This window comes from Podarcis tiliguerta, assembly GCF_965153285.1.
Source record: "Podarcis tiliguerta genome assembly, chromosome: 13".
In the NCBI taxonomy this organism is placed as follows: Eukaryota; Metazoa; Chordata; class Lepidosauria; order Squamata; family Lacertidae; genus Podarcis; species Podarcis tiliguerta.
Window position 1 is genome coordinate 30,904,040 of NC_139546.1, and position 7,239 is coordinate 30,911,278.

Here is a 7,239-nt window from a genome sequence, read left to right on the forward strand (position 1 = left end):
TCTGGTGGGCATCAAGAAGCGGGGATGCTCTGGCACCACAGCAGTCCTGCCCCATTGGTATTCTGTGTCTGCCATCCTAATTCTGTTGAAGGCGACCTCGCCACCAGCTTTTGGGGAAGCGCCATAGCCCAGTGGTGGAATACGTGCTCTGCACGCGAAAGGTTGCAGATTCGACCCCTGGCATGTCAGGTAGATCTGGAGCCCTGGGAAGCTGCTGCCAGTCAAGTGTCAACAGCTAGACGGAGTGGCAGTCTGACTTCAGATAAGGCAGCTTCCTCCGCTGCACTCATGCCAGGCTGAGGCTCTTACTCTTGGCCAGTGGCTGTGAAGGCTGGGCAACTAAAGGACGAAGACAAGGTAACACTAATAAGTGGCCAGGCCAGAAAGAAAACATAAGCCTTTGGTAACTGTTTGCATACTTCCCTAAACAACCTGACTGCGTGCCTGTAATCATGCCTTTTCTACTGCTGTATTTTACTGGCATTGGCAAAGAGCCCAGGCATGTGATGATAATCTCAATGTGTCGAAGCCAAGTTTATGTGTACTGTGTAAATTAACCTTCCAAAGAAAAAAGTTTCAAAGGAGACTATTCTTCAGCAGGTCCCTACCTGCTACACCTCAGTATAGCTACACAGAAAACAAGAGCCAGGGAGGTGTGGTGGTTTGAGTGATGGACTGTGGCTCAGTGCTAGAGCATCTGCTCCAGGTTCAATCCCCATCTTCAGGCCCAGCAGGGAGAGACCTATGCCTGCAACCCTGGAGAGCTGCTCTCAGTCAGAGCTAGATGGAGCAACAGTCTGGCTCGGCTTCCTGTGTTCCTATGACCCGCAGGTTCAAATCCTCACTCAACTACAAAGTTCACTGGGGGACCTTAAGCCAACAAGCACTATCTCTCATTGTAATCTACCTCACGGGGTCGCTCTGTATTGTGGGTGTGGGTAAGAACTCTGCATGTTCCTTGGAGGAAAGTCTGGCTATAAATGGAATAAGTAAATCTATATTTATTTGTGGGACACGGATGTTTTCAAACAAGCAAAACAAGACCCCATCCTCCTTCCAACTGACGCAAACCTTCTGGCCCAGTTGCCTAATGTTAATTCCCACATGACTAATGTGATAAGCCAAGCAGCCATTCGCAAGCATGAGTCAGCCATATTGGATGTAAAAGGCTCGGTGTACAGTGGTACCTCGGGTTAAGTACTTAATTCGTTCCGGAGGTCCGTTCTTAGCCTGAAATTGTTCTTAACCTGAAGCACCACTTTAGCTAATGGGGCCTCCTGCTGCTGCCGCACCGCCAGAGCATGATTTCTGTTCTCATCCTGAAGCAAAGTTCTTAACTCAGGTACTATTTCTGGGTTAGCGGAGTCTGTAACCTGAAGCGTATGTAACCCGAGGTACCACTGTATTTAAAAGCTGTTTGGCTGGTCAAAATGTGACTGGGTGGCAACTTTCAGGATGGACTACTTGGCATTGTCAAGGCCTTAACTGGAACAAACTAGAATATGATGCTGAGTTTTGATTGCCATACTTAAAGGACGACACAGACAACGTGGAGATCTAGAGTGTTTCCAAACAGGAGCCTTATATTACAAGAGCTAAGCTCCTAATAATTTATTTTTTCTGGGTGCACACTTGGTATGTTAGAGCACTTTCGGACTGTCAGGATTTTGGGGTTGGATTCAGTCACAGACCAGCAAACTGAGGCTGGCAGTTAAAGCTGGAAATCTTGCGAAAGAAACCTGCTTGCCTGAAAGATTGGGAAATGAGGAAAGTGACAGGAAAAATGCGCTGGAAAGTGTGGGATAACGCAATTGCTTGACGCATTGTCTAATCTATCCTCAAACAAATCAGGATGAGTGCTCATTAAATGGCTAACATTGTCTAATCTGTCTACAAACAAATCAGGATGAATGCTCATTCAAACAGGTTTGGAAGTAACCTTAGTTTCCACAAACACTTGATGTCCCCCGTCCCCCCCAGTCGTGGATATTCCTTGCTATTCCATTGCTTGTCATCCACACCAGTGGCCAAACCATGACAGAATGTTACCTGGGTGGTATCATTTGTCCTTCTCATTCACTCATTTCCTGTCCTCTGCTACTTTTCCCCATGCTGAACATGTTCACATGTATTTATGTACCTATGCTTAAACTCACTATATATATCTTTATCTATATATAGATATCACAGGAAGTGTACAAAAGCAGATGTTACCTACCCTAGTTATCAAAGTTCACAGTGGGCAAGGAGGAGGCTGGTGGTTTTTGTGGGGAACAATATCCATTTCCTTTAAAAAAAAAAAATACTGAGGTTTGCACAAGAGCGATATTTGCATGTATTATACAAGACATGTGCAAGAGTGAGAGGTCTTGCATAAGACATCTGTATTAATTTTTTTAAAAAGACTGATCTTGTGTTTGTATGATTACAGTCTCTGAGGTAATCCCTCACATGTGCTTGAGGTAACAGTTTCTATAATCCGAGTTGCTGAAATTTGGATGTGGCTTCAACATGCTGCAGTCAATGTAGATTGACACATGTATACCATTTGGGCCACTGGAAACAAAGTGTCTTGCACTCAGAATCAAACCGAGGCACAAACAGAAGTATGGGTTTGAGAGACAAACTGCCCTCCCCCCCAAGATATGTGTTAATGAGCTCCCATGCCAGTGGTATCTTTGGATGTATAACAGCTTATTTTTACTTATTGGATTTTCTGCATTAAAGGGAAACAGAGATCAAATGCAAACAAAGTGCATGCTAGCAATTTGATGATGACATTGTGCGATTGCTGTGAAAAACATTTGTGCATGAGCGGCACTGATTCCACAATAAATTCCTATCTGGAAGCACCCCTGGTAAGGATGGAGCAGGGTTTGACGCACACACAAAGTGGTTAAAAGGAACCAGGCATATTTAGCTTAAAGAGAAAAGAAAACGAAGCAGGGATAGGACGGCAGTTTTCAAGAATCTGAAAAGCAGGTTGTGTAGCTTTGCATGCCAAGAACGACTAAATCATGTGCCAAGGAAAACTAAGCTAGAAAGCGCATGCTGCATATTAAAGCTCAATTAAACAAAATGTAGGACATTTCCCCTCACTGATCATTCTTAGCACAGCCTTTGAAAAAAAAAGAGTCAACAAAAAGACGACTGTCATGAAGAGGGTATGTTTGCTACAGCACTGAATAGAGATAGAAAGTCCATTAAAGTGACAGGGGCATTGTGAAGCAGGTCGGGGGAGGGCAAGCAAGAGGTATTTTTGAGCCGGGCCCTTCTCTTCTTAAAACATTAAAAAAACCCAAAAACTTTACTGACAGGGGAGCTGGGCTCAGAGTGCTGTTTGAGACCCCAGCCATGTCTGTGATAACTGACCTTGTTGCCCCTCAAACTGAAGACAAAGTTCACCACCTGCATACTGTGGCCTGGCCAGGAGCCAAATAGATTCATGTGACTTGCAGGCCTGGTTTACGCACAGCTTTTATAAAAGTAGACTAACTTGTCTTTTTTTCTTTTTCTTTTTTTGAGAGAGGGGAAAACCTGTTTTTGAAAACAGCAAATAAAAAGAGCAATGGTTTCTCAGGGTCACAGACAGAACAAGGATCAGCCGCTCCAACTGACAAGAAAGTAGATCATTAGGCTGCAAGTTGGGTCACACTCACTTGGAAAGAGGTCCCATGGAACTGGGTGAGACTCTGTGGAAACATGCATAGGCGCAGGCCTTGAAAACTGGGACGGCTGAAGTCTGGGGAGGCCCATTGTTGAATACATTTGGAGCAGATAACTCTTGAAAGTATAGATCCTTGGTATTTAAGACAAGAGGTGCCAGAGTCTTCCGAGCAATTCTCTGTAACATGCCATGTAACATCCCTCTGCAAAAAAACTCCCCGGCCTCCTAGGAACTAGCAAAAGCAGTCACTTCATGTGAAGAGCTTTGGATAGGCCTTCAGCCTTCAACTGATGTGCTGAGATCTGCTACTGGGCTGCAGTCTGGTGGGGAGAGGCTGTAGCTCAATGGCAGACCATCTGCTTTGCCTGCCTGCAGAAGGTCTCAAATTCAATCTCCAGGGAAAGCTGGGAGAATCCTGTCTGAAACCCAAGAGAGCCACCAGGAGTGTAGATATTACAGTACTGAGCTAGGCAGGCCAATGGTCTGACTCAGTGCAAGACAGCTTGCTGTGTTTCTCAGTACCAAAGTCATCAACATCACCATGGGGGGAGGGGACCATACAATATGTATGTTGTGGTTAAAGCTGGACTGAAGACTGCTGAAGGAAGCCCACCAGAATGCAGAATTGAGGAAACCACTGGGCAGCTTAGGATTTTCACGAGGCATCCTCACTAATAAAATATTCCAGGCGTGTGCACTTGAAGGGTGCCCAACTCCTGTTTTGCACTGTGCCTTTCAGCCATGAGCCATAAATAAGCCCAAGGAAAATCACTCTGCAGCTCAGATGGTCCATGTAGGATAGCTATGTGGTCCTACTTAACAAAGGACCGTCCTCTATTTGAAAGGGTGCCTGGTCCAAGTCTGGTATAAAGATACACAAACCATGTGGGGCTCTTGAAGTTGCTAATCAACAATTAGCTCCTGAGTAGCAGAAACGAGGCCACCTGGTCAGTCATCAGTATTTCTATTTGAATTATAGCAATTATTTATAAATCTGCCTTCTCTATTTATATTTATGCAAATATTTTCCTTTTATTACTGATGCATTTTCACTTTTCTGGAGAGGTACAAGTGGCCACTCTAGTAGGTTGGTTGCATACAGCAGAGAACAGAATTCCCACACCTTAATAACCATTGTGCAGGAGAGGGGATTTAAGCAGGAGTCGCTGGCATGACAAACTACATTTGCTGAAATTCCCTCTCCTACCCACTATAAAAGGAGCAGGAGGCTTGCCTTCTGCATTTATCCACCTTAGGGTACAACTACATTAAGTGGGCTCACAAGTTACTGAAATTATCTTGTCCTCAGGGAAGGCATTTTATTTTATCTCCCATACTCAAAATTCTTTGACCAGCTTAAGCGAGCTTTGGCAAAGTTTGCCTCCTATCAGCTGTGTGGAGGAACTGCCCATGAAATGTGGCACCCAGTTTCAGGTAGGTATCCCATTCTGGTTGCCTTCACAGTTGTTTGATTAGGAAATCAGCCCTGAGTGCACACTGGAAGGACAGATTGTGAAGCTGAGGCTCCAATACTTTGGCCACCTCATGAGAAGAGAAGACTCCCTGGAAAAGACCCTGATGTTGGGAAAGATGGAGGGCACAAGGAGAAGGGGACGACAGAGGATGAGATGGTTGGATAGTGTTCTCGAAGCTACCAGCATGAGTTTGACCAAATTGCGGGAGGCAATGCAAGACAGGAGTGCCTGGCATGCTCTGGTCCATGGGGTCACGAAGAGTCGGACACGACTAAATGACTAAACAACAGCAACAACTGTGGAGGAACAGAAGAAGGAACACAAAGGGATATAGAATATATAGATCTTAAGGAACTTGGAGAAGGGTGGGAGGAATGGGGTGCAAGGAAAGCTAACACATAAACTTCCCATTCAACCTGCTGAGTACTGGACCACGCTGGCTGTATGCACAAATGGTTGGGCTTGTTTTTCTCTTAAGTTCTGGTATCTCAAGAGTTGGTTATGCAAAGTATTCCTGTTCATGCCCAGGACACTCTAACAGCTATATCTCTCTATCTTCATATACTTGTGATCCCCGTGTTCTCCAGGCACAGAGTGCCATCTGGTGGTCCAAGCAATGCTTGCCTGCTTGGCATACAATTTCTTCTAGCCCGATCAATTCAGCAGTCTCTGTGCGGAAGAAGTTTGCTTGACAAAAAAGCATAAGAGGAAGTTATACCTTTCAATATGACCCAGTTCCATTCCTTGGTAAGAGTAAAATTAGAACAAAATACCATCACAGGTTGATGACGAGACTTAGAGCAAAGTCTGAATCCATCTCAATTTACATACAGGGTCATGCTACAGCTACACCATCTATTACAAACCAGCCCCATTCTGCAAAACAGCTCTGCTCAGCTGAAAAGATACAAAGTATCTGCTTATCTGTAAATCACACTACAGGATTTGTCAATTGCTTGCAGATACTTTCAATCAGTCCCTTTTCCCTCAATGAAAGCTTTGTCTGTTGACAGCAGAGACTGAACATGGGAATACCTGCATCACTCGGCAAACTGGGCAAACCCTTTCCCCAATTTGCAAACTTAAAATTGAAAGGTTACAAAATGCAGATCAAAAACTCAAAACTCAAAAGACTGTAACAGTACAAGAAAACATTATAGGTGTCAAAAAGACCATAATGCAAATGGTAGGCAAATCCCTTGGAGGACACTTCATAATCAGGGCATCACCACTGAAAAGGCTCTCTCTGGCCATCATCTGTCTTGCCTCATTAGGTGGGGAAACCTGGAGAAAGGGTTCTCTGATGACCTTAAGGACTAGGCACATAGAACTACAGAAGACAGTCCTTCAGGTAACCTGGCCCAAATCCATTTGGGGCTTTAAAAGTTAATGACAGCACTTTAATTGGGCTTGGAAACTGACTGAGCCGCTTCATATGTAACACTAAGTCGAACTATGGCTGGCCATGAGGATTTCTGGGGAGATGGCAGCTGCTGCTCTGTCCTGCTGCTGTGAGCTAAGTAATGGTTTGGGGCTCAGCAGGTCATTCAAACATGCTGCTGTGAATTAAGCTATGGTTTAGGTCAGTGGGTTGTTCAAATGTGGGCCCATGGTTTGTCTTGCCCCAGACCAACCGCAAGCTGTTAAAGTAAGGTTGATCTCAGTTTAGTAGCTCGTGGTTTGTTTGAAGAACAGAGACTATGTGCTTGGGCTTGGACAACACACTAAGCCAAATCAGAACTCAGAACAGTGTAGCAGCAGCAGCAGGAGTGTAGCAGCCACAATTTCCTCTCCAGGAACTCTCACATTTCCACTTACATGTTGAAGACAATTGTTGCTTTCACAATGAATGACTTTCAGCACCCACCTATACAACATTCGTTCTCTTTTTTTAAAATTAATTTTTATTGAGTTTTCCATATTTATTATAATCACATTTTGTTACATACAACAATACCCTTAAACATTGCTCAAATGAGCACAGACTTCCTTCCCTCCCTCTTTCTGACTTCCGAACATCTTTACTCAATTCTTAGCATCTCTATAACCCCCTTTTTACTTTCTGACTTCCTATTAACATTTCATCTCATTATATGT